The sequence below is a fragment of the Eriocheir sinensis genome, chromosome 31 (genome assembly GCF_024679095.1).
Source record: "Eriocheir sinensis breed Jianghai 21 chromosome 31, ASM2467909v1, whole genome shotgun sequence".
Classification (NCBI taxonomy): Eukaryota; Metazoa; Arthropoda; class Malacostraca; order Decapoda; family Varunidae; genus Eriocheir; species Eriocheir sinensis.
Window position 1 is genome coordinate 12,388,497 of NC_066539.1, and position 25,812 is coordinate 12,414,308.

The following is a 25,812-nucleotide window of genomic DNA, read 5'->3' on the forward strand; positions in this document are numbered from 1 at the left end:
GATGGAACTGTGTGTGTGTGTGTGTGTGTGTGTGTGTGTGTGTGTGTGTGTGTGTGTGTGTGTGTGTGTGTGTGTGTGTGTGTGTGTGTGTAAAAAATAGTGCTGTAGTTTTATATTTTTTTATTTATCTTTTATTTTTGTTGTTGTGTATGTGTGTGTGAACTGTGTATAGAGAATCTGAATGGTGTATAAACTGTGCCATGTTCTGTTGCCGTGTTCTGATCTTTTGTGTTGTGTTGTGCTTCGTTTTGCTGTTTTGTACCCCCTCTCTCTCTCTCTCTCTCTCTCTCTCTCTCTCTCTCTCTCTCTCTCTCTCTCTCTCTCTCTCTCTCTCTCTCTCTCTCTCTCTCTCTCTCTCTCTCTCTCTCTCTCTCTCTCTTCTTCCTGTTTCCACCCCTTCAAGTTCCCCCTTTTATCCCTCTCCTCCTGAATAAATAAGTTCCATTTCTCCCCCTCATCCTCTCTCTCTCTCTCTCTCTCTCTCTCTCTCTCTCTCTCTCTCTCTCTCTCTCTCTCTCTCTCTCTCTCTCTCTCTCTCTCTCTCTCTCTCTCTCTCTCTCTCTCTCTCTCTCTCTCTCTCTCTCTCTCTCTCTCTCTCTCTCTCTCTCTCTCTCTCTCTCTCTCTCTCTCTCTCTCTTCTTCTTCTTTTTCTTCTTTATCTTTCTCTTCATCACTTCGTTTTCTTTATTATTACTACCCTCAGTCATTTCTTTATTTTATTCTTCCTCTCTTTCTCTCTGTTTATCGTTCATGTTTATTTCTATTTCATCTTTATAACAAACTCACTCACTGTACCTCATTTACTGTTCTTTCTTTTTCGTCTCTCTCTCTCTCGCTTCTCTTTTATTCAGCTTTATCAGTTCTTTCTTATTTTCTTTTACATCACTACTTACATTTCTCTTTTTCACTCTCCCCTCGTCTAAATTTATCTGTATAACCTTCTATCTTTTTATCTTTATTCTTCCCTCTTTGCTCCTTTCCTTTCCTTCTTCCTTTTCGGCGTCCTTCTTCTCCTTCATATGTTCGCTCTCTTCTTTTTTCTATACCCTTCCATCTCTGCCTTTATCCTTTATCTTTTCGTGTCCTTTTTTCTTTCCTTCCATTCCGTCTTATATATTTACCTTTATCTTTACCTCTTTGTCCTTTCCTTCCTTCTCCTTCTTTCCTCTTCATTCTCCTCCTCCTTCATATATTCCAGCCACTCTTCGTATATAAACTTCTATACACTTACAAATATTCACCTCACCTCATCATCATCTCTCTCTTACCCCCTTTTCTCCCTTTTCTCTTCGTCCTTCTTTCTGCTTTCCCCTTCACTCTTCGTCCTCTTCCTATCTCTTTTTTTCTCTATCCATCCCCTTTTGTCCCTTCCCTTTCCCGTCCTTCTCTCTCCTTCCTTTCCTTCTTTCCTTTTCGTCCTCCTTCTTCTACACATGACCCTGCCCTTCAAACACTCATTACGCAATTAGGTCGAATGACATAATTACCACAGGGGGGGGCTGTGGGATAATCGTAACAATATCCAAGGGGGTCGTGGATGTCTTTGGCGGGGGCGACGGGGCCACAGGGAGCAAGGGAGGACAAGGGGACGAAGGGAGACTTTTGAGGGAGATGCGTGCTCTTGCGGAATAAAAGAGGAGACAGGAACCCCCCCCTCTGTTACCTCCCTCGACCTCCCCCCCTCCCCCCCGCCTCTCCCCTTCTCTCCTTCTCTCTTCCCTTCCTTAAGGAGCAATGCCGTTGGGACACTACAAAGGAAGGAAAACGCGAAGGAGAAGAAGGGAGGGAGAGAAACAGGAGAGTGAGGGGGAAAGGGAGAAAGTAGAGGAAGAGGATAAGGAGCGAAGAAGAAAGGGCAGAAAGAATGGGGGTGGGGTGGACGTGGAGGAGAAGAGGAAGGAAGAGGACAAGGGAGGAAAAAAGAAAGCATAGGAGTAGGATAAAGAAAAGGGAAGAATCATGGAGGAAAGGATGGAAGTAGAAAAGGAAAAGAAAGAGAGGAATAGATGGAAAGAAGAGCGAGGAAGAAAAGAAGAAAGTAGGGGAGGCTAAGAAGATGAAAAGGGAGAAAGTGAAAGTGGAGAAGGAGAGGAAAGAGAGGGAGAAGATGAGGAGAGGAAGAGTTAGGGAGGAAGGAAAGAAAGTATAGGAGGAGAGTAAAGAGAAAAAGGGAAGGGAGGAGAGTGGAAGAGGAAAGGATGGAAGGGGATTAAGAGAGAAGAGGAGAGGGAGCATATGAAAAGAGGAAGAGTGGAAGGAGTAGGAGGAGAAGGTAAGGGAGCGAAAACGAAGGAGAGATGGAAGGAAGAGCGTGAAGGGGAAAGAGTAGAAGAGGATGAGGGGAGCTGAAGAGAGGAGGCAGAGCAAGGGAGGAAAAAGAAAAGGAATGAGTAAGAGGAACGAAGGAGAGAGCGTCTTGAGGAAGAAGCACAACCTCCAGAGCCGCCTGTTGACTTACCATTATCCGGTGTTTAAGAAAATATAATGCCAGTCTGACCCGCGGCAGCCTCTCCTTCTTATCCCGGCGCCGGCTCTTCAAACCCTCTCGCATCTAGTCCACGGTTCCCTTCCTACCTACTCACCTTACCTTACCTTACCTTACCTTACCTTACCTTACTCATCTGCTTACTGTTTTACGTTCTCCCTTTACGCCTTACCTTACCTTACCTTACCTTACCTTACCTTACCTTACCTTACTCATCTGCTCACTGTTTTACGTTCTCCCTTTACGCCTTACCTTACCTTGCCTTACCTTACCTTATCTTACCTTACTCACTCATCTGCTTACTGTTTTACCTTCTCCCTTTACACCTTACCTTGCCTTACCTTACCCACTATTTACCTCCTACGTGTTCCCCTTCCACCTTGTCTTACCTTAACAACCCATTTGCCCACTCTTCTATCTCTTATCTTCCCCTTGCACCATACCTAACTTCCCTTTCCTTACACCTTACCTACCTTACTCCTTTCCTTACTTTACCTTACCTACCTTACCTTACCTATCCTACACCTTACCTACATTACACTTTACCTTCCCTCACCTTCACCCATACCCCTACTGTTCTTCTACCTGTTACCTTACACCTTACCTTACCTTGCGCCTTACCTACTGTTCTCCTACCTGCCTTACCTCACCTCACCTCACCTTAATTCCCTTCCACTTTAGTTAACGATCAACCTTCTTCTGTTCACCTCCTCTATTCCGACCCACCTCACAGTTTTCATTTTTTTTTTTAATAACGGATTCTCTTCTGTAACCCACTCTTCTTTACTCCTCTTTCTCATATCTCTTCCTTATCCATTCTCTATCTTTATTACACACTCGCACGCCTCCTGGCCACTCCACCTACTCCTTAGTGCTCATAAGCTACCTTGCCTCTTCCTCGCTGGTGTTTTATCTAATCCGTTCTCTTTGTTGTTACTCCTTTCTACTCTTTTTTGTTATCCTCTTTACCTGCTTTATTTCATCATGTGTTTTCTCTCTTTCCACTACACTCAAATGCTCCTCTTCCTCTTCCTCCTTTTCCTTCAATTTTTTTCCTGATATTCTCTACTTTATTACTCGTTGACTGTTAATTCCTACCACCTTTTTACACCTTCATCTCATTTCGCTTTTCATTTCATTCCCTCTAGTTTACTTCTCCTTCCCTTTCGTTCACTTTCCTTCTCTTTTCCTTCCCTTAACTGTCTTTCTCCTTTCCTTCCCTTTACTGTGCTTCTCCCTTCCTTCATTGTCCTTCTTCTTTCCTTCTCTTCAATTTCCTTCTTCATTCCTTCACCTCATTTCGCCTACGTTCTTTCTTCCTTGTGTTTTTCTCCCTTTCTACCTAACGTATCAAAGTCCTGAGGTCACCCATCCCTGGAAGTACTATCTGCCGTGTCTTCCCCTCTCTACTTCCTTGCTGTAGCACTTTGGAGTAGCAGCAGTGAGCCCCTAGAGCAGTTTGGAGCAGCGGTAAGCCTCCTTCTTTCTTCCCTGACTCATTCTCGCCTGTTGGTTCAGATTTCCTCGTGTTATGTAATCGAACGTGTGTCTCAGAGTTCAAGCTGCTTATTGTTGCTGCGTCACTTGTGTATTATTGTTGGTTATATAACGAGAGGGGAAGGAGAGGGAATAGCGATAGAGAGCGAGAGAGAGAGAGAGAGAGAGAGAGAGAGAGAGAGAGAGAGAGAGTCCATCACCACAGGCATTCTACTTGTTTGGAAATAAGGGGTGAAAGGGGGGGAGTAGTGGAGAGGAGGAGAGGGGGGGGGGTGGAGAGTAAAGGAGGGAGAGAAAGGGAGGTGGAAGGGATGGAAAGTGTAGTGCAGGGAGAGGTGGAGCAAGGAAGAGGCACTAGAGAGAGAGAGAAAGAGAGAGGGAGAGAGGGAGAGGGGTGATGGGTAGCGGGCGGGCGTGGGTGAGTGACAGGCAAACAAAGCGTGCAGCGGGCGTGGGAGGGGCGCGGGGACATCGGGACACACGGGAATGTAATAGAAAAAGATACCAAATAACAGCAGTCGACGGGGCGGAACAGACAGAGAGAGAGGCCGATGGGAAACACGCGTTGGCTTGCTGCACGCTCACACACGCACACACTCACGCACGCACGCACCCAGCACACGCACGCAGGCACACAAGCACGCACGTTGGTTCCCCGCTGCAACGAGGAAATTGGGAGAGAGACAAAGGATAAAAAAAAAATATTAAAAAATGGGTTCACTTCAAAGCTGGAAAAAGTATGAAGGCCGCGAAAAAAAGGAGGTATAGAGAGAACACTGCCGCCTGTTTTTTTCTCCTCGGGCTTTTTTTCTCGTTTTTTTCGTTCGTCTGTGTGTGTTTGTGCGTGCGTGTGTGTGTATTTTACGATTAACAACAGAACGGCGGAGTGAAAGGGAATTTTTAGAGATTGTGCACGCAGCGAACACACACACACACACACACACACACACACACACACACACACACACACACGAGAAATCCACAACTTGAGGGAGGGTCTGAAAGGCGATCTATTCGAGATATTGTTGTGATTTGAACTTTATTATATTTATTCTCTGGTTTGAACTTTATTATACTTATTATCTGGCAGCACAAGTTATTACGTTCATGAATAAGTAAATACATCTATCTTTTTCTCATGAATGATTGAATTAGTAAATGAATTCTGAAACAAGTGAATAAATACGATGAAACAAAATTTCATATCGCTGTGTTGGTGTTTATGTTTATTCACTAAGGCAATAATAATTAACTCCATCAATAAGTAAAGAAAGTAATATTTGAAAAACGCAACATAAGATTGCGTGAGCCAGAATGAATCAAATGTGGAGGAAATGAGTTTTTTTTTGCTCTGATTGATAAATATATTCAGAGTAGCGGGCTTTTTTTCATTTTTGTTTCCTTTTTTTTTCCCCTTGAACTGTTTCCTTTACTGAAAAAAAAAAAGATAAATTAAATAATATAAAAGGGCACAAACAACTTGCACAAACCAGAACGAGTGATTCAAAAGGCAGACACCGACATACACAAGGTCACACAAGGGTATACAGAGACCCAATGAGGCCAGTTTGTCTACACGTGGCAGCCCTTAAGAAGTTATTCACCATCTTCCCTGTCCATCGATAAATCATTGTACTCTCCAGTTAAATGTTTGAATTGTATATGAATCAGCTCCATATCTGCATAAATGATTCTAATCCACCTCTACCACTCTGATCGTGAATATGTTAAGACCCATCTTCTCTCTGAATCAGAACATATCATTTTGTACCCATTGCTACTTGTCCTGCGATATACTTTTACCGTGGTATGAACGCTTTATTTAGAGTGCCTAGCATTGTACGTTCTTACGGAAATGATACTTTCGTTTTACTCTTTCTCAATACGATCTGAGCCCTTGGATTATTTACGTAACTCCTGTTTGTACTGATTTAAGGGCATCTGTACCCTTTATGTGATACTGCACCAAAGTTGAATAGCATAATCAAAGTGGGGCCTGAACAATGGCAGGTGTTAGTAAAGTTTAGCGTCTATGCTCCTGTTTAATAACACTCATAATATATATAATTTAAAACTCGGTTAGTGCGACTTCTGGACCGGAGATCTGAGCCAGTAAGAAAAGGAGGAGTACAACATATATCGTAATAATAATCTCCAAAAATGTTAACGCGAATAATATTGTGTGAGTGTGCTCGTGTGTCCCTCGGTGTTGCATTATTGTGTGGCTTCCCTCTTATAGGCGGCGGAATCGTGCAAAATGTTGTGTGGCTCTCGGAAAAGGTACAACGTTTGACATCCGGAATATTTATTAGAATACGATGCGTCCCGTACTCTGTGTGTGCGAGTGTGTGTGTGTGTGTGTGTGTGTGTGTGTTTATTTATTAGAATACGTTGCGTCCTGCACCCAACACAAGAAAACAAGAACAAAAGAACAAAAGCAAGCAAGCAACAACAACAACAACAACAACAACAAAAGTAATGATGAAATAAAGAAGAGAAATAGCCTCAAGTATGTCTGTCTGTCTGTCTTTGTCTGTCTGTCTATCTTGTCTGTTTTGGTTGTGAAGGTTGTAGTAGTGGTACTATTATTATTATTATTATTATTATTATTATTATTATTATTATTATTATTATTATTATTATTATTATTATTATTATTATTATTATTATTATTATTATTATTATTATTATTATTATTATTATTATTATTATTATTATTATTATTATTATTATTATTATTATTATTATTATTATAAGTAGTAGTAGTAGTAGTAGTAACAGTAGTAGAACATCGTGTATTAGTGTATCAATTCGGCAACACCAACAAAACATGTATTCTACCAGACGGATCGGCCGGTCACCTTCCTCGGTCGGGCGTTTCATGTTGTATCATGTTAGTGTCTGTTTTCATTGCCTTAAATTCTTGCTCACTCACCTTACCTAACCCACTCTGCCGGCTTTTATACCTGTAACGTGACACACACACACACACACACACACACACACACACACACACACAACCCCCTCCCCCCAACAATTTTCATTAAAAGGAGGAAAGTAACCTATGTCGAATTTCAGAGAGAGAGAGAGAGAGAGAGAGAGAGAGAGAGAGAGGGACTGATAGGAAAAGGAGAACAGGAAGAGAAGGGAAGCAAAAGGGTGAGAAAGGGAGAATAGGAAGAGTGGGGGAAACAAGAGACGATGGAAACGAAGGATGGATAAAAGGGAAGAAGAGAAGGGGAGGTGAGAGGATAAAGGAATTTGTGAAGCGAGGAGAGAAAGGGAAAACAAGAAGTAAGGTGGAGGTAGGGAGAGAGGAGGAAAAGGGTGAGAGAGAGGGAGAGTAAGAGTAGAGGTAAAGAGGAGGAGGAAAGAAATAAAATGGGTGGATGGGTAAAAAGAATAAAGGAGGAAGAGAAGAAGGAGACGTAAGGAGGAGGAGGAGGAGGAGAGAAGTGAGATAAAAAAGAGAAAAAAAAGGAGAGACAGAGGGAGAGTAAGAGTAGAATTAATGAGAGGGAGGGAGAGAAAAGGGTGAAGTGATTGATAAAGAGAATGAAGGAGGAAGAGAAGGAGAGTTAAGTAGAGGGGTTAAGAAGAAGGAAGGAGAGGAGGAGGGGGGGGGGGGAGGGAGGAGGAAGATAAAAGAGAATCGAATCTTCAAACATAATATTCCAGTGTTATGTTACATTGCGTTTTCTTTTTAGTCTTTATTTTTTTTTATTTATTATTTTGTTTTTCTTTATTTGTTTATGTAATTACTGATCGCATACTTACTGATGCAGATATTGCTTTTTGTGTATTGTTGTGTGTGTGTGTGTGTGTGTGTGTGTGTGTGTGTGTGTGTGTGTGTGTGTGCGCCAATATCCATTCTCTTAATAATGTAAAAAAATGAAGTTTACCTAAAATCTACACGCATATCCTGTTTATCTTTTTTTCTCCCTATCTTCTCTCCTTCAATTCCTTTACGCCTTTATTCCCCAGTCTTCTTCCTCCTCCTCCTCTCCTCCTCCTCTTTTTGTCTTCGCTTTGTGCATCAGTTTTAACCCGCAAACTTATATTTCTCTTTGCTAAACTTTACTACTCTCCTTTTTCTTCTTCCTCCTCCTTCTCCTCCTATCACACACGAGAGCTCTAAATTTTTCCCTTTCCTCCCCTTATCTCTCCTTGTCTTCATTGGCGCATCATATTTTCTTCTGTTATCTTCCTCGTATTCCATTCTTCCGCCGCTACGTCCCTCGATTCTTATCTCCCTCTCTCTCTCCCTTCCTCTTTCTATTTCCTCTCTTTATTCTTCTTGCATACTTATTCCCGTGGTCCTCCCCTCCTTCCTTCCTTCTCGTCCTCATATTTTTACTTGTTCTCCCTCTCTTCTTCCTCCCCTTCTTCATATCATTATTTTTTCCCTGTCTGGTGCTTTTTCTTTCCTATCTCATCTTTCTTCTTCGTCTTCTTCTTCGTCCTCCTCCTTCTCTCGTTTCATTTTCCTTTGTGTCTTCCTTCCTATCATGCTCCTCATCTTACTCCTTTTACTTCCTCCTTTTTCTTCTCATTCTTTTCTTATTTGTCTCAATTATATCCGCTCTCCTCCTCCTCCTCTTCCTCCTCCTCCTCCTTCTTCTTTTGGTTTTCATTTCTCCTTCTTGAATTTCTCCTCCTCCTCCTCCTATTCGTTTTCCTTTTACTCTACGTCTTCCCTTCTTTACTCCTCCTCCTCCTCTTCCTTCTCCCGCTTCTCTTCTTTACGCTGTCTTACTCAATCCCTTCTCCCCTCCTTCCTTGCCTCCCTCCCTCCTCCTTCTCCCTCCCCCCACTCCTAAACAGCCACACTGCCCTAGGGAAATTTCGGGGACGAGGGACGCGCCTTCAAGCAACAAGACAAAGGGCTTCTGCGGTTAAATCTTCGCTTCCTCCTTTTTTTTTCTCTTCCTTCCGCCCGAGAATATATTTGTGTGAGGAGGCATCAATTCCCTTCCCTTCGACCCCTACTACTATTACTACTACTACTACTACTACTACTACTACTACCACTACCTCTACCACCACAGCCATGCCCTCTTCTTTCCTCTTTCTCACAGTCTCTCTCCCGCTACCTTTCAATCTTTTGCTTTCTCTCTCTCTCTCTTCTCCTTTCTCTATCTGTGTCTATGTGCCTGTCTTTTTGTTTGGGTGTGTATGTCTGTTTCTATTTTTGGAACGTTGATTTCCTCCTTTTTTCCTCCCATTCTCCCATTATTCGCTGGCTCACCGTTCCCATTTCCCTCTCTCCATTCCCTGCTCACTCATCTTCCTCCTTCTTGTTATTTCTTTGCATTCATCTTTCTCTTCTCTCTTCATTCTTTCTTTCAAGTAGCCATTCTCCATCTCGTTCCCTCCTCATCGTTCTTCTTGTGCATTCATCTTCTATCTCTCTGTGTCTCTCCGTTCCTCCTCTCTGTTCACCCAACCCCCCTTTCTCCTCCCTCATCTCCCTCATCGTTTCCCTGTGCATTCATCTTTCCCTTCTCTTTCTCTCTCTATCTCCATTTTTTCTCTCTGTTAACCCTTCCTCAACTTTCCCTTTCATCATCACTTTCCCTGTGCATTCCTCTCTCCCTTCCCTCTCTCTATAGCTCCCCATCCCTTTTCTGTTACCCCTTCCTCACATTCCCCCCCACCCGTGTATCCGTCCACTCCACTCCTCCTCCTCCTCCCTCTCCCCTGGTCACCACAACACTGGCTCGGACGTGGATCAATCAAGGCCACTAACTAGCCTCATTAACCTGCCTGTGATCGACCCTACAGGTGCTCCCCCGTGGATCAGGTGTCCGGAACTATTTGGGGAAGGCGGGGAAGGGGGTGAGGAGGAAAACGGGAAGGGACGGGGCATGGGGCGGGAAAGTGTAAAGGGGAAAGGGAAAGGGGAGGCGGGGAAGTGGATGAACAGGAGAAAAGGGATGAGGGAAGTGAAAAAGGGGATGAGTAAGTGAGGAAAGGAAGAGAATAGAGGAAGATAGAGAGATGGATGAATTGGCAAAGAGTGGGAAGCTAAAGAGGAAATCGATCAGAAGAATAGAAGTGAAAGAATGAAAAGAAGTTACAGAGAGAGAATGAGGAGGAAAATGAAAGAGTGAAAGGAGAAAGAGGTGAGGTCGTAGAGGAAGAAAGGGTTTAAATGTAGGAAACAGAAAGAGAAGTGTGAAGGAGAAGGTAGAGTAAGGTGAGGGAAGGTAAAAGAAGAGGAAGAAGGAGAAAGGAAAGAGAGAGGAAGGAGGGACGAGGGAAGTAATGAGTAAGGAGGCACAGATGAGGAGGAGGAGGAGGAGGAGGAGGCAAGGAAGAAGAGAGGGAAAGGGGAGAGAGGAGAGAGGAGGAAGGCAGAGGGAGTGGGGTCACAGGAAGGGCGAGAAGAGAGTAAGGAAATACCGGAGGAGAGGAAATGGTTTGGAGGGAAGGGAAGGAGAAGTTATGGCGAGGGAAAGCGGCAAGAAATGAGATAAATGAAATGGGGGAGAAAGGATTTTAGAAGAAGAGGAAAGTTAAGAGATTGATAGATATGAAGGTCGATAGATACACAAGTAGACAGAAGATGAATAAGTACCTTAATATAGGTCAATAGATGGAATGAAATAGGTAGATAGATAGAGGGTTTTGAAAAGGAAAATTGATTGAATGATAGGTTATGTAGGTGGATAGATAGATAGATAGACAGAAAATGGATAGATAAGTAGCCTAATATAGATAAATACCCAGATAGATAGATTGATAGATAAATAGGATTAAAAAAGAAGGGGAAAGTTGATTGAATGATAAATATGTAGGAGAAATGATACAGACAGACACATATATAAATAGATTACTGGATAGATAGATAGATAGATAGAAACACACATCGACCAAGCATCAAAGTAACATTTATCTTCTATTTAAATTGCAAACAGTGGCTTAACCTTTCTCCCTCCATCAGTGCAGAGAGAGAGAGAGAGAGAGAGAGAGAGAGAGAGAGAGAGAGAGAGACGACAGAGACAAGACGAGGGAATAAGAATGAGAGAAAGGAAGAGAGAAAATGAAAGAGAGAAGCAGGCAAGGGTGAGGAGAGGAGAGGAAGGAAGGTGATAGTCAGGGTAGCGAGGAGGGGAGGGGAAGGGAGGGGTGGAGGGGAGGAGAGGGAGGGAAGGGGGGAGATAAGTAACGTTAATTTCGGAAAAGCGTGCGTTAAAAATAGCTGAAATCGGGGTCGTCGGAATCAGCCCTGATCGACCGTCCCTCATTTCTTTTAGTCTCACCTTCGTGGGGCGGGAAGGTGTCGGGGAGAGGGGAGGGAGGGAAAGGGAGTGAAGGAGGGGAGGGGGGGAAGAGAAAGGAAGGGAAGGAAAAGGAAAGGAAGCAGGGGAAGGAAGGAAGGAAGAGTGGGGGTAACAAAGGGAAGATAAGGAAGAAGGAAGGAGAGGAAACAAAAGGAAGGAAGGATATAAGATGATATGCAAGGAAAGAAGATTGAAGGGGAGAGGGAGGGAGGGGAGGAAGAGAAAGGACGGGAGGGAAAAGGAAAGGAAGCAAGGGAAGAAAGGAAGGAAGGAAGGAAAGAAGAGTGGGGTTAGCAAAGGGAAGAGAAGGAAGGAGGAATGAAAAGAAAAAAAGGAAGAAATAAAATTGGAAGGTGCACAAGGAAAGAAAAGGGTAGGGGAGAGGAAGGGAGGAAGGAAAGAGAAATGGGGTTAACAAAGGGAAGAGAAGGAATGAGGAATGAAAAGAAAAAAAGGAAGAAAGGAAATTGGAAGATGCACAAGGAAAGAAAATGATAAGGGAGAGGAATGGAGGAAGGGAGGAAGGAAGGACAGGAGCAGCCTTGTAAAAGCAAACTAGCCTCTTCAGACTCCTTACGTTCTTATGTTCTTATATTACATGAAAGACGCGGGGAACAAGATAGGGAAGGAAGGAGGAAGGAAATTAAACAAAAGGAGGAGTGAAGGAAAGTGGAGGTACAAGGAAAGTAAGGGAGGAAAGAGAGACTAAGAAGTTGAAAAATATACTGTAAAAAAGAAAAAAAGAAAGAAGAGGAGTAAGAAGGCAACGTGGTGAATATAGAAGAAAGAGGAATTAGGAGAGAGTAAGGAATAAAGGAGTGACTTAGCGAAGGAAACATGTAAAATAAGAAGAAAAATGGGACAAGTTAAGGAAAGAGAGGAGAGTTAGATTAGTTAACGAGTCCAACCCACCCAACCACCCAACACACTCAAACACACACACACACACACACACACACACACACACACACACACACACACTGTAATGGACGTCTGCCACATGGCTTGAGGAGGCTGTTAACGCGATATTTATGATGCACGGATGTCCAACGCTGGCCCCCTTTCTCTCTCTCTCTCTCTCTCTCAAGTGTCCTCGTAGCATTGCTGATGTACATATTTACATCTTATATTTTTTTTCCACGCTTTTGAAGGAGAGGAATTTCATGGAAGTCATATTTTATTTCCAGACACATAATGAAGAAATTTGCATACTGGGTAGAATTGTTTACATGCAAATTGTATGCAGAAATATTTTCCATCCGTCTGTCTGTTTGTTTGTGTGTGTGTGTGTGTGTTTGTGTCTGTGTTTGTTATTGTCTCACGATTTCTTGTTCGTGTGATGGTGTTTTTGTAGGTTTTTTTTTATCGTTTTATTGTTTGTCTGGTTTTCCTTGGCTTAGCTTTGTGTGTGTGGAAGGGGGGGGGTCTCTCTCTCTCTCTCTCTCTCTCTCTCTCTCTCTCTCTCTCTCTCTCTCTCTCTCTCTCTCTCTCTCCCCCTTTCCCTTCCCTTCCCTTCCCTTCCCTTCCCTTCCCCTCTCCATCCCCTCCCCCTCCCTTCCCTTCCCTTTCTTCCCCTTCCCTTCCCTCTCCTCCCTTTCCCTTCCCATTCCCTTCGCATCCCATCCCTTCCCTCCTCTCCCCTTCCCTTTCTTTCCCTTCCCTTTCCTTCCCTTCCCTTTCCTTCCCTTCTCTCTCCTTTCCTTCCCTTCCCCTCCTTTCCTCGCCTTCCCTCCTCTCCCCTTCCCTTTCTTTTTCTTCCCTTTCCTTCCCTTCCCTTTCCTTCCCTTCCCTTCCCTTTCCTTCCCTTCCCTTCCCTTTCCTTCCCTTCCCCTCCTTTCCTCGCCCATTGTATAAGCCGGACCAAGAGAGAGAGAGAGAGAGAGAGAGAGAGAGAGAGAGAGAGAGAGAGAGAGAGAGAGACATACATTATGCGGAAAGAATCTGCATAAGTTGTATTGTTCTGATTGAGGGCGGCCGTTCCAAGGGTTAGTATAAGTGTATGTTCAAGCCACTGTCTTTTCTCTCTGGCCTTCCTTCCGTTGTTCCTTTTTCCTTCCTTTGTTTTTGCGGTAGTGTTCGGTTAGGTGGATGGGTGGGTGAGGAATAAGTAAGGAGGAGAAGAAGAAGGAGGAGGAGGTGCAGGAGCGGCATAGTAGACGTGTAGAATCTTATTAACGTAGAAAGAAGTGTGTGTAAGGAAACGCCCTTTTGCGAATGTGTAATTTGGTTTTGTGGGTCCAACGAAATGGAGGAGATGAAGGAGGAGGAAGATAATGAGGAATAGAGAAAGGAGAAAGGGGAAAGAAAGAGGAAATAATGATAAGGAAAAAGAAAGAGGAAATAATGATAAGAAAATACGTAACAATAGAGAAGGAGAAGGGGTAAAATGTGTAACAAAAAAGAAGAGAGAAAAAGAAAGAGAGGAGACATTGATAAGGAAAGGACATAAGAGATGGTAGAGGAGGAAGGGGAAGAAGAGGAGGAGGAGGAAAATGAAGAGAATGATAAAGAAAAAATAAAGAGATAGATGAAGAAAAAGAGAAAAAGGAAAGGGGAAAGACAGATAAAAAAAGAGAAGAAGGAGGAATAGAAAGAAATAATCATGATAGGTAGAGGAGGAAGGGGAAGAGGAGGAGGAAGAAAATGAAGAGAATGAATAATAAAGGAAAAATAAAGGGATAGATGAAGAAAAAGAGAAAAAGGAGAGGGGAAAGACGGATAAAAAATGAGAAGAGGGAGTAGTAGGAAGAGGAATAACCATGATAGGATTTTGAGAAAGAAAAAAAATATAGGAAAATTAAAATATGGTAGCGGAAATATTTTTGAGAGACCCGAAAGCGCCTGAAAATACGGACAAGGAGAGGAAGAGATGGGCGGAGGAAAGGAGAGAGGGAGGGAAGGAGGAGATGAGAAGGAAATGTGACGTCACGCTGAGGTCATCCTGTGCCTAGCTGACCTTTGCAGTGTGTGAAAGAGTAAGGCCGTGACCCCGGGATGCGACAGAGGTCAGATGATGAAGGGGGGAAAGGGGGTACCGGGAGAAGGGGAATAGGCAGCCATGTAGGAAGAATATGCCTTTTCTATAGACGAGTAAGATCAAGGTGGGACGGATGTTATTATTATTATTTTTTTTTTTTTTTGGTGTGTATATGTGTGTGTGTGTGTGTGTGTGTGTGTGTGTGTGTGTGTGTGTGTGTGTGTGTGTGTGTGTGTTATTGAAGTCTGCATTGGTGACAGTGTTGTTGAGTTTGTATTTTTCTTTTTTTTTCTTATTCCATGCTCGCTGCGGGATACATGGAAATAGAATACCGACACCTGCTCGCCGCTGAAACCAACCTCGCGAGAAAAATTGAAAAGGGGATTTATAGATTCGACGATGCTGTAACACCGGAGGGAGTAACGCTGCCGCAGTCCCTCCATCCCCGCCCCACCCCTTCACGCCCCGCCCCCCTCGTCGTCCTTCCCCCGTTCCGTCCTCGTTCTTGGCCCTGCCCCGTACTAACCGTGTCTCTGCCCCGTTCCAATCCCAGTCCCCTGCCCCGTTAGTTCCCCGTTCCTTCCTCGTCTCTGCCCCGCCCCGTCTTGGTCCCTGCGCCGTCCCTGCTCCGTAACAATCCTGTCCTTGCCCCGTCCATGCTCCGTCCTGCTGTTGACCCTTCCTCCTACCTGCCCCGTCACGCCCTGCCCCGTTACTGCCCCGACCCGAGGACTCGCAAGTCAAAAATAACATCACGGGTGTTATGGAGTTTTCATTCATGGCCGCCGGGAAACGTGACGGGCATAACGTGAACAGTGAAAGGACACATTATTTTTCTGACCCATTTTCCACACTATCACACTTTATTCCACGCATACGGATATATATTTTTTGCACAGTTTCCTCACAATCACACATTCTTCCACACAGATATTTTTGACCCTTTTTCCACGCCATCACACATATTCCCGCACATAGATAGGTATTTTCTGGCACAGTTTCTACACGATCACACGTTTTCACACCTAGGGATTTTTTTTTCTCGCTGTTTTTCTTTTTTTGGGTGGGCGGAGGGTCCACCAAAGATTAGACAAATACTAATGGAAGATAGGGAAGGCATGTTAATGGGTGGATGGAGTGGGTGGAAGAACGTAGAGAATGAGGAAGAAAGGTTATGGTTATGAAGGAAGGAAGGGAGACGGCAGTAGAGATGACATGAGGATGGACGGGTAGAGGTGGGTGGAGCGTTAGGGGAAGATTAGGTGAAAGGATGGAGGGAAGGCGTAAAGGAGTTGGGTGAAGGAATGGAGGGAAGGGGGAGACAGGTAGGGAAGAGTGAAGGGAACATTTTAAAGGGAGGAAGGAAGGAGTTAAGGAAAGGCTGAGGAAAAGAAGAAAAAGGGAGAGGCAAATATAGGGAGGGAAGAGAAAGGTATATATGGAATGGAGGAAAGAGGGAAGAAAGGAAGAGATGTATGAAAAGAGGGGAAAAAAGTGAAGGGACAAGGTCGGTAGGAAGGGAGGGGTGAGAGGTACTTATGAAATGGAGGAAAGAAGAGAAAAAGGAAGAAATGGGGTGAGTACGAAGGGGCAGGAATGGAGGAAAAAGGGAAGCAAGGAAGAGGTGTAGGAAAAGAGAAAATAAAAGAAGTAAGGGAGAACTATAGGGAGGCAGGGAGGGGCGAGAGGTATATATGGAATGGAGGGAAGAAAGAAAGAGAAAAAAAGGTGGAGTAAGGAACAGGGTGAGTGAGTGGGTAGGGAGGCAGGAAGATATGGAGGGAGGGCGGCAGTGGAGGGGGGCAAGGGGCACATTTGGAGAGGTCGGCGGCCGTGATAACACCTGAGTTAGTGGTGGTGAGAGAAGGCCACTCCGCAGCCCCTATATGGGAGGCGCCTTGGGGAGCCCGCCGGGGAGCGCCTGACTCTTTCCATTATTATATTTTAGCATTATGGCGCGGCGGCGAGGGTCCGTTCGTTCACTCTAATGGGGATTCCTGCTACGAGGGATTCGCCGGTGTAATCTTTCGGAGGGCGACGCGGGATTCACGGCGTAAGAACATTGCTACGAAAGGATTTAGTTGTATAGAGAGTTACTGGTATTGGAATTTACAGCTGCCGGAGTCCTGTGTTTTGGGGGTGGAGGGTAAAGGTGGTTTTCTCAGATTCTTTCGCCTCTCACATCAGGTATTTCCAGAGGCGAGAAAGGAGATCCGTCGGGTTCTAAAAAGTGTGCTTCAAGGTTCCTGGCACAAAACAACGATGGGAGGGTAATGACGGTGTTCTAAGACGTTTCCGCTTCTCACATCAACAATTTCAAAAGGCCGAAAAGGAGATCAATTGGGTTCTAATGAGTGTTCTTCTAGGTTCATGGCACAGAAGAATGATTAAGCTAACAGAAGGGTCATAAAACTACCCCTGGAAATACCCACAGCCCTAATGAAGCCTTGTCAAATGTGTCTGCTCGGTCGCTGAAATTGTTAATGAGAGGTCGCGGACGTGTGTGTGTACAAGGCCGAGGCTGTGTCCAGAGGTCCAGCGAGTCTTGTAAAGGTGCGGCCGCGTCCGAGGTAGAGCGAGGCGCAAATAGGTGTGAGTATCATCGGACTATTATTTCCAGCGCCGGGTTGGTTTTGGTGCGTCGCAGGTGTCATGTTGTCAGGTAACTCGACAGGAACGGTGAAAAACGAGCTTGTTTGTGTTATTTAGTTTAGCGAACGCACGCACGCACACATGCACACATACACACATACAGAAAAAAAAGAGGGCGTACGAAAAATAAATGGCAGCAGCTCTTTCATGTGTCGCGCAGCTGAGTGACGCAAACAGATATATTGTGTGGGCCTGATGCCGACCTTCACTCATCCTGTTTGCCTGTCTGCCTGTTGATTGGAATGGATGTGTGCGTGTGAGCAGGTGTGTGTGTGTGTGTGTGTGTGTGTGTGTGTGTGTGTGTGTGCTTGTAAATATGCTGAGTATATATTTTTATTACGCGATTTTTATCTTATTTCCGCATGTGGATGTCATAAATATGTGTGTGTGTGTGCCTGCGTAAGCCTAAGCACGTAGGTTGTGTGTGTGGGGGGGTGGCCTTGGGGGTGACTGGGTGGAGGGGGTCGGAGGTGTGGCGATGGGAGTGTGTGGAGGCTGCATAGGACTGGCTGAAGGACTGACTGGCTGACTAACAGGACTGAATTGCAAGCTGATGAACTGGCTGGAAGAAGGTTAGTCCGGTGTCTGACTGGCTGGTGAGATAGAAGAATGACTGGCTGGTAGACTGGCTGAGCATTTGGTGGTCTGGAAAGTTGATAATAGTGTGGATGGATGGATGGATGGCTGGGTGACTGACTGAGTGATTGACTGGATGGCTGATTTGGTGACTGGCTGGGTTACTTGCTGGGTGCGTGGCTGGATGGCTGGCTGACTGGCTGAGTGACTTGCTGGGTGACTGGTTCGCTGACTGGGTGGCTGACTGTCTGACTGGCTGAGTGGGTGTGGCTAATGTGATTTTTGTTACCTTGTATGTCTCGTGTTTCCGTCAACTCTTCCAAACACACTATTCATCTTGTTCACTCTCATTTACCCGTCACTCATTGCAAATCTTTTTATTATTTGTTTGCTGGTTACATAAATTTTGTGAGCATAATTTCGTTCGCGTGTTTAAGATCGCTGTCAGTCTCTGTCTCGATACTGTAACTTTTCTTTGCCGTCGATTCTGCATTTTGCGAGCATAGAAATTCTCGTTCGCGTGTTCAAGATCGCTGTCTCTTTCTCTTTCTCTGTGTGTCTATATTGTAATTTTCTTTGCCGTCGTCGTTCCTGCATTTTCTTCCCGCGCTTTGTGTCTCCCCGCCTTGTAAAGAAGATCCCGTTGTTTTTACAGTTTTGTTTGAGCCGCTTTGAGACGAGGACACACTCAGCCGTGCAGTCATTTGCGTGCCCCAACGTGTAGCAGATAAAAGAAAAACATCCAATTTTCTGCTGTCTTCTTGCGAGGCCGGAGGGACTTGAAAAAAATATACTCTTGTCTTCCCTACTAATGAACTTTGCATTCCATTATGTTACTCGTATTTTTTCCTCCTTTTTTTTTCTTGGGGATATTTTGCGAGCCCCGCCAAGTGACAAGCCTGACTAATAGAGTCGAGAGTTTCTTGAGAGAGATTCGAAACTTAATCGATTTTTTTCTTTTTTTCTCTATTTTTGTCTCCACCCAATAAAGGATTCATTGTTGTTTGTTTAGGCAAATGGCGGAGCACACAGAGGGGAGGAAGGTCAGGGGAGGGTGAGAGGGAAGAGGTGGGTAGGGAGGCAAGAGCTGATTGAGGAGAGGGAGGGTCGTTTGGTGGAGGAGCGAGAGGAAAAAAAAAGAGGAGGGGAGGGAACTGAAACGTAGGTAAGGGAGAGAGGAGAGAGGAGGAAAAGGAGGGGACTGGTAGGAAAGAAGAAGAGGAGAGGAGCGGAAGGGTGACAAAAGACAAGAAAAGAAGGGAAAATAGGTGTTTTCTGGAGAGAGAGAGAGAGAGAGAGAGAGAGAGAGAGAGAGAGAGAGAGAGAGAGAGAGAGAGAGAGAGAGAGAGAGAGAGAGAGAGAGAGAGAGAGTATTGTGTACGAGCTGAAAATAGAGAGAGGTTGAACAAAATCCGTGGCTGCAATGTCGCATAAATGTTTGGGTGGGTACTGAGTGGGGGACGCAGCGCAGCGGGATTGGGGGAGAGGGGGGCTGCAGGGAGCGGCGGCTATGGGGGGCGGCAGCAAGGGGTGTGACAGGGGGCGGCAGGGAAGGGTGTGACGAGCCCTTACTTTATGCAGCCCCTGTCCATGTTAAGTCACGGCGAGCAGAGCGGTGTGCGGCTGACGAATGCACTGCCTGCCTGTGAATGTACGTGTGAACTGTACCTCTAATCTGCTAGTTTACCTGTGTGTGTGTGTGTGTGTGTGTGTGTGTGTGTGTGTGTGTGTGTGTGTGTGTGTGTGTGTGTGTGCCTGTGGAGTTTTGGCGCTATACAGGCTCGTCTTATTTCACTCCACCCCTCCTTCATTCCTGTTTCCCTCCCTCCCTACCTCCCCTTCCTTTTCCTCCCATGTTTCCTCTCCTCTGTTACTCCTCTCCCCCTCTTTCCTACCCTCTCTTCTCCCCTCTTTCCCTCCTGCTCTCCTCCCTCTTAGCTTACGTTCCCTTTCCTCCTCTCCTTTCTCCCCCTTTCCATCCTGTTCCCCTACCTCCTTTCCTCCTTCCCTTCCCTCCACACCCTTCTCCTCACATGTTCCATATCCTACGTTATCCCCCCTGCACACACACATACAAATTGAACGCTTGGATTTTCCTATCATCACAGTATCAGTTGCAGTCATATTTTTCTCTCTTCTCTTCTTACGTTCCTTTAGTCACTTCTCCTTTTCCTCTTCCTGCTTCTTTTCCTCGTTTGACCTTCACCAGTCATCCAGCAGCGTCAGTTCCCATGCGTTAGGCCCCGGCAAGGTTTCCGTCATTCGGCCTCTAATAAGTCAGGACCATATTCTCAAACGCTTCGCCGCTTACACACTCACATTTGACAGGGTTTTTGAAGGGGTATTGGGCATTTCCAGAGGTACATTTATGACCCTGGTGGTAGTTTGACCCCTCTTCTGAACCTTAAACGTGAAAAACACCTATGAAAAGAGGTGGAAGCGTCTGAGAATACCCACCTCAGTCCTCTCCCCCGGCGCCGCTAGTCCTTGGTGCCGCAGCGCAGAGTCCCGCCGCCGTCCGCGTTGCCGAGCGTCAAGGCTGCTGCGCGTGTTGCCGGGTTGTCGCCGCGCCGCCCAGCACAACACGGCCCTCGCGCCTCATGCAAACAATGGGATTACTCGACCATAAAGAGAAAGAATGTGTATTCGCAGCCTGATCTTTATCTTCATCAGCCGACTGTGACCCTGACACTCTTTGCTTTTTGCTGGGTGTGGAGGTTTTGTTGTTTTTATTTCTACCACTACGTTTATTGTTTTCATTGTTGTTACTTTTATTATTATTATCATTATTACTATTATTATTATTATTATTATTATTATTATTATTATTATTATTATTATTATTATTATTATTATTATTATTATTTTTTTTTTATCATTATCATTATTACGATTATTATTTACACACAATGGCCATCCGCGCCCGTGCTTGTGTATATATTGTTTATTCATGCGTGCCCGGTGCATCCTGTTTGTAACCTTGACAGCGCTCGCACATCCTCCATCATAGTGAATTAATTAAGGGAACGCCAGTGTTAGGAAGGGAAATATCTGCGTGTATTTCTTTCATATATTTTAGTTGTGTGTGCGCGGGAGTGGAACAGGAGGGAAGGAGGAGGAAAGGGAAGGTAAGACAGGAGAAAGAGGAACAAGAAGAAAGGAGGGGAGGCAAGGAGAGGGTAGAAAAGAAAAGAGAGGGTAGGAAAGGGAACGTAAGAGAGGAGAAAGGGGAACAGGAGAGAAGGAAAGAAGGCAAGGAGAGGATAGGAAAAAAAAGGGAGGGTTAGTAAGGGAACGCAAGCGAGGAAAAACGGGAAGGAAAGGAGGAGAAGAGAGAGTAGGAATGGAAACGTGTGTGTGTGTGTGTGTGTGTGTGTGTGTGTGTGTGTGTGTGTGTGTGTGTGTGTGTGTGTGTGTATGTCTCTCTCTCTCTCACACCTGTTCACACCTGCCTCCCGTAGTTCCGGTGCGCCGTGTTCCGCCTGTCGTGTCCTCTTTTCCCTTTTCAGCAGGGGAACCCCAGGCCACGGTGGTCCTCCTCGCTTACCTGCTTCCTGCTTGATGCCTTCCTGTCCCTGCTTTCCTGCTTTTCCGTCTCTTGTTTGTGCTGTTGTTTGTTTATTTGTGTTAGTGATTGTTTTTTATCCAGATCGTCTTTCGGTGTGGTTTTAATTTTGTTGTTTTATTTTTAGTTGTTCTTGTTCCTGTCTGTCAGTGTTTTTCTATCTTTGTATCTATCTATCTATTTATCTACTTATTTCCTTGTCTTCCATTCTATCAGCTTTCCATTCTTCCCTCACTCGTGTACGAACTTGTGTGTGTGTGTGTGTGTGTGTGTGTGTGTGTGTGTGTATTCTTTTCCTATTCTCATTCATATGCTTATTGCTGTTTTATCTAGCCTCATTGTTTTGTCTTTTATATAACATTTTAAAACTGCACAATAGCCCATGATTTTAAGCAAGAATAAGCGACATGCAAGCAGCGCCTCGCCTCCCTGCATCCCTCTGACCGCAGCGCTAAACCTGGACTTGAGACTCGACTCCTTCCCTAAATCCCGTTCGCCGCTATTACCGTCGTGTTGGCGGCGTCGAATCCTTCCTTTCCTTGCTGCAGCGGCTCCAGGCGGCGGAGGAGGCACTGGCAGGCGCGGCCGGCGAAAGTAAACAGCTGTAACCGTAGATCTTGCCGCCCCCCCGTCCCCTCCCCGCGGCCGATTTAATTTAATTTCCCTCCCAAAGAGCCGCGGGAAGGGTGGAAAAAATGCAGGAAGATAAAGACCAAACCAGGGAGGAAAAACGACGACATAACACGAGTTGGCCACACTGTCCTCTGTGTTAGGCGCCCCCACCGTGATGTGTGTATGTGTGGAGGGGGGAGGGACGTGTGTGTGTGTGTGTGAGAGAGAGAGAGAGAGAGAGAGAGAGAGAGAGAGAGAGAGAGAGAGAGAGAGAGAGAGAGAGAGAGAGAGAGAGAGAGAGAGAGAGAGAGAGAGAAGGGAAGGGGACTGTCTCTCATGGGGCAAGCTTCTCGTCACTGACTGTGTTTTATGTTATTATTCTCGGTGGCATCAACTCGTGTGCGTCTTTTCACTCCCTGCTTGCTGTGTTTGACCTTCAGAACCACGCCGCCGTCTCCCAACCACGGGGGTCTAAACGATTGTATCCACAGAGCTCAACAGATGGCACGAGACCTTTTACTGTAAATATAACGCATCACTTAAAAATCTCTATACTTCTTTTTTATAGGAGCAGAGATTGGCTTTTTTTTCTTAACTTTTTTTTTTTTTGCCCTTGAACTGCATCCTTTGCTTAAAAAAATCCGAGTTCTCTGTAAAATGCATCGTAATTTGTCTGTGTGTATCTTCTGAGTCTAAAGTTTACCAATATAGTTACCTGCGTTGATGGAATAACATAACACCAACTTGTCCAGCGAGGAAAGCCAGCATATGTTTGCCCGCCGCCGCCGCTGCTGTTGGTGCTAATTCTGTGACTGACAATTTGTCGCCGTCATTCACACAAAAGGTTAATCATACAGTCTGACACTCATCCCTTCCATTGAGCGTCATTTGCAAGCCTTTAATCTTCTTTTGTAGTAAAGTTCCTTGATGTGGAGAATTACATTTGTCACTCTCCTTTGATGTCTCCCTCACGAATTCAGTAACGCGGCGGCCGGAGCTGAACAGCGGCATTGAGGCGGCATTGTTTCACTTGCACACAAAGGCATTAAACCAGAAAATAAAGCGGCTATTTTTCTCTCCCCGCAGGACCCCTTTCTTCTCCTGCCCCCGCTGAAAAGATCCATCCGCGGTGAGTACAAAAAAAAAGGTTGCATTGTTCTTTTTTTTTCGTCCCCAGTGCCTGTGAGAAAATGTGCAGAGGGAAGTTTTCTATCACTAGATTTCTTTTTCTTGTTGACTTGAGAAAAAAAATCGCGTTCGGCTTTATTTTCGCTTCTTTACACTCTTGAATTTTACGCACCGAAACTGTTATAAACTTAGATACGAGAGACTGATGATGCCCTGATGAAAAGGAGGAGAGCTTGGGGCTAGATTAAAGTTGTGTAGATTATCTTGCTGTATAAATGTATTGTGTCAGATGCCATTTCCTTACTATTCTTATCATTGTCATTATTATCATTGTTGCCAGTGTTATGCAGATTATGATGATGATGATGATGATGGTAGTTTTGTTATAGACGTACCGCTTCTTTTCCATTAGTAATCACGTGACTTCACAAATAAACAAACAAACAAACAATAAAAAAAAATACTGTCGACTCTATATCGCAAAGCTGATTCGTTCTTTCATTGTTCATGGGAGTGTATTTTCAAACGCGTCACACACACACACACACACACACACAACCCCTCTTCCCCCCACACACAACTTCTCCCTCCCAGACCCCCCCCCCCCCCCTCACACGTAGTTTATCAGATGTATGCCACTTATGAATATGAACGAAGGCAATGTTAAAAGTAATTTCCCAGGTATTTCGTGTAAGTGTAGCATCGTCAAACATATGATACTGGATGTTAGAGGGAGGGGAAGGAGGTGGGAGTTGGGAGGGGAAGTACAGTACCCCAACCTGCCCCTTTGCCCCGCCCCATTCTAGCCCCAGCCTCACCACGCCCCACGCCTCCCCATCCCCATAAACAGGAAGGAAAGTCCAGCACCCCATCCTGCCCTTTTGGCCTGCCCCGTGCCTCCCCTTTCCCACCAACATGACTGAAAATGCAGCAACCCCATCCTGCCCCTGTGCTCCTCTCAAGCCCCGCCTCGCCCCATCCCCTCCAACACCTCCCTGCAGCGGCGCCCAAAAGTTGCCCCGCCGCGCTACCTTTCCAATATTTTCGACGCGTGAATTTGTGACTGTGTAAACATTGCTCCCCTCGCGCCGCTATTTCACTGCGAATGATCCTGTATCAATTTGGTTCGCTTAAAAGCCCACAGAAATAACTCCTTAAATTCCGGCCCAACTGAACGACCTTCCCTGAAACGTATGGTCGGGGGGAATGGCGGCTGCATGCACACACACACACACACACACACACACACACACACACACACACACACACACACACACACACACAGATAAATATACATATGGAGAGAGAGAGAGAGAGAGAGAGAGAGAGAGAGAGAGAGAGAGAGAGAGAGAGAGAGAGAGCGTACTTAACACACACACACACACACACACACACACACACACACACACACACATGGGTTCCGGTTAACGCGTTGCACAATACTGTTGGCTGATTAATTACCGCGAAGACCGCCATTCCTGCTGTCGCCGCGCCTCTGATACAACGACGGAGTGCACAATGGGGGATCAAATGTCATGGCGAAATATAATGCCGGCAAATTCATTAAACGAGGAGTAGCATCATTTAGTTTTATCTCCATTACCATTGCGAGCCTGGCCCGAGGGGGTTATATAGCTGGCTGACCACCGCCTCCCCCTTGTCCTCTCCCCCCGTCCCTCTCTCCTCCCAGAGCGCCAAAAATGATACAGTCACACATTCGCATAATACATTTCATATATTAGAGCCTACGTATGCACCCCCATATTAGTTATTTCATTTGTCATGCGAAGGAATTTTGTTTTAACGTTTCACATTACGTGTTTCGCTAAATTACTGTACTCTTTTGCATTCAGCTTTTGTGAAAGTTAGCATATATATTTTCTATACGTATGCAGTATATTGCAATGTGTAGATTTCTGAATAAGTTTTGTAATTGATAATACTTTTACAGGATCTGAGGACATAATATTAATCTCCAATAAGAATATATGTGTTTCTTTTAGCTTGTTTTTAATTAATTACTGTTTGTTATAGTTTTAATTATAGTATATTTAATCTTTTATTCGGCGCCACGTGACCCTGCAGTTGCGGCGCCAAGACCAAACGCCCCAGTAATAGTAATAAGAAGAATATGTGTGTAAATTAAAGACTTTTCACCACGTCCGCTTCCTCCTCCTGCTGACTTTTATTCTACAGTGGAGGAGGAAGTCAACGTCGAAACACACCTGGGAAATAACCCACAAAAACTCTGCTTCCAAAAAAGTGCACCGAAGATCCTAATTGAATATTCTATAACGGTCTGGAGGTCTCTTGATACGCCCCTCTTGGAAGCGTTCAAATCATTGGAGGGAATTACAAATGAAAGAATGCTGTTCAGAAGTTTACTAGTCTCCGGGATGAAATTATAAAGGGCTGGAGTATGATGTCGGAAGTAATATTGTAAGACGAAGATGTAATACTGCAGTTGCTTCCTTTTTTTCTTTTATCAATATTCTTATGCAACCTCCCTTCAAAATTCACTATCGCTATGCCTCTATCCCTCCAGCTCCCTTGCTTCATAATACTTTTTACTCTGACTCATCCCTAATCTGCCCCAGTTTTTAATGCAAGGGATAAACCAGTAGCTTTGATTTAATTCTTTTTACAGAAAACCTAGAACAAGAGCCTTGCTCCGTGTGCACTTCCTCCTTCCCACAACTTTTATGTTTTGAAGAGGAGATCGAAACACTTCCCAACCGTGCTAGAATATTCAATTTGGATCTTTTGCTCAGGTTTTTGGGAGCAGTGTTTGTGTTTTTATTTATCTTTCTTTTTTACTTTGTTTTACCTTCGAGTTGCCTCCTCTTGCTAAAAAAAAAAAAAACTGTTTCGTCAAAGTTTTGAATACCTTTTACATCAAACTTTCGCTCAAACGGCTGAATCGTAGCATCGCCACTGACACACAGCACGCGGTCCGGGTGAGCCATAATACTCGTTTCATTCACGTCACAGTTCACTTTTACATTTAACTCTCCCGTAATTACTCGGTCTTGGC

The 25,812-nt window shown here is 44.9% G+C and overlaps 1 long non-coding RNA gene across 1 annotated transcript in view; it reads left to right on the forward strand.

The window, feature by feature from the left end:
• Positions 1 to 22,733: 22,733 nt before the first annotated feature.
• LOC127006020 (uncharacterized) overlaps positions 22,734 to 25,812 on the forward strand; it is a 106,894-nt gene continuing 103,815 nt past the window's right edge. Inside the window, exon 1 of the long non-coding RNA XR_007759017.1 lies at positions 22,734 to 22,779. This is a non-coding gene — a long non-coding RNA (uncharacterized LOC127006020). The remainder of the gene's footprint in view (positions 22,780 to 25,812) is intronic.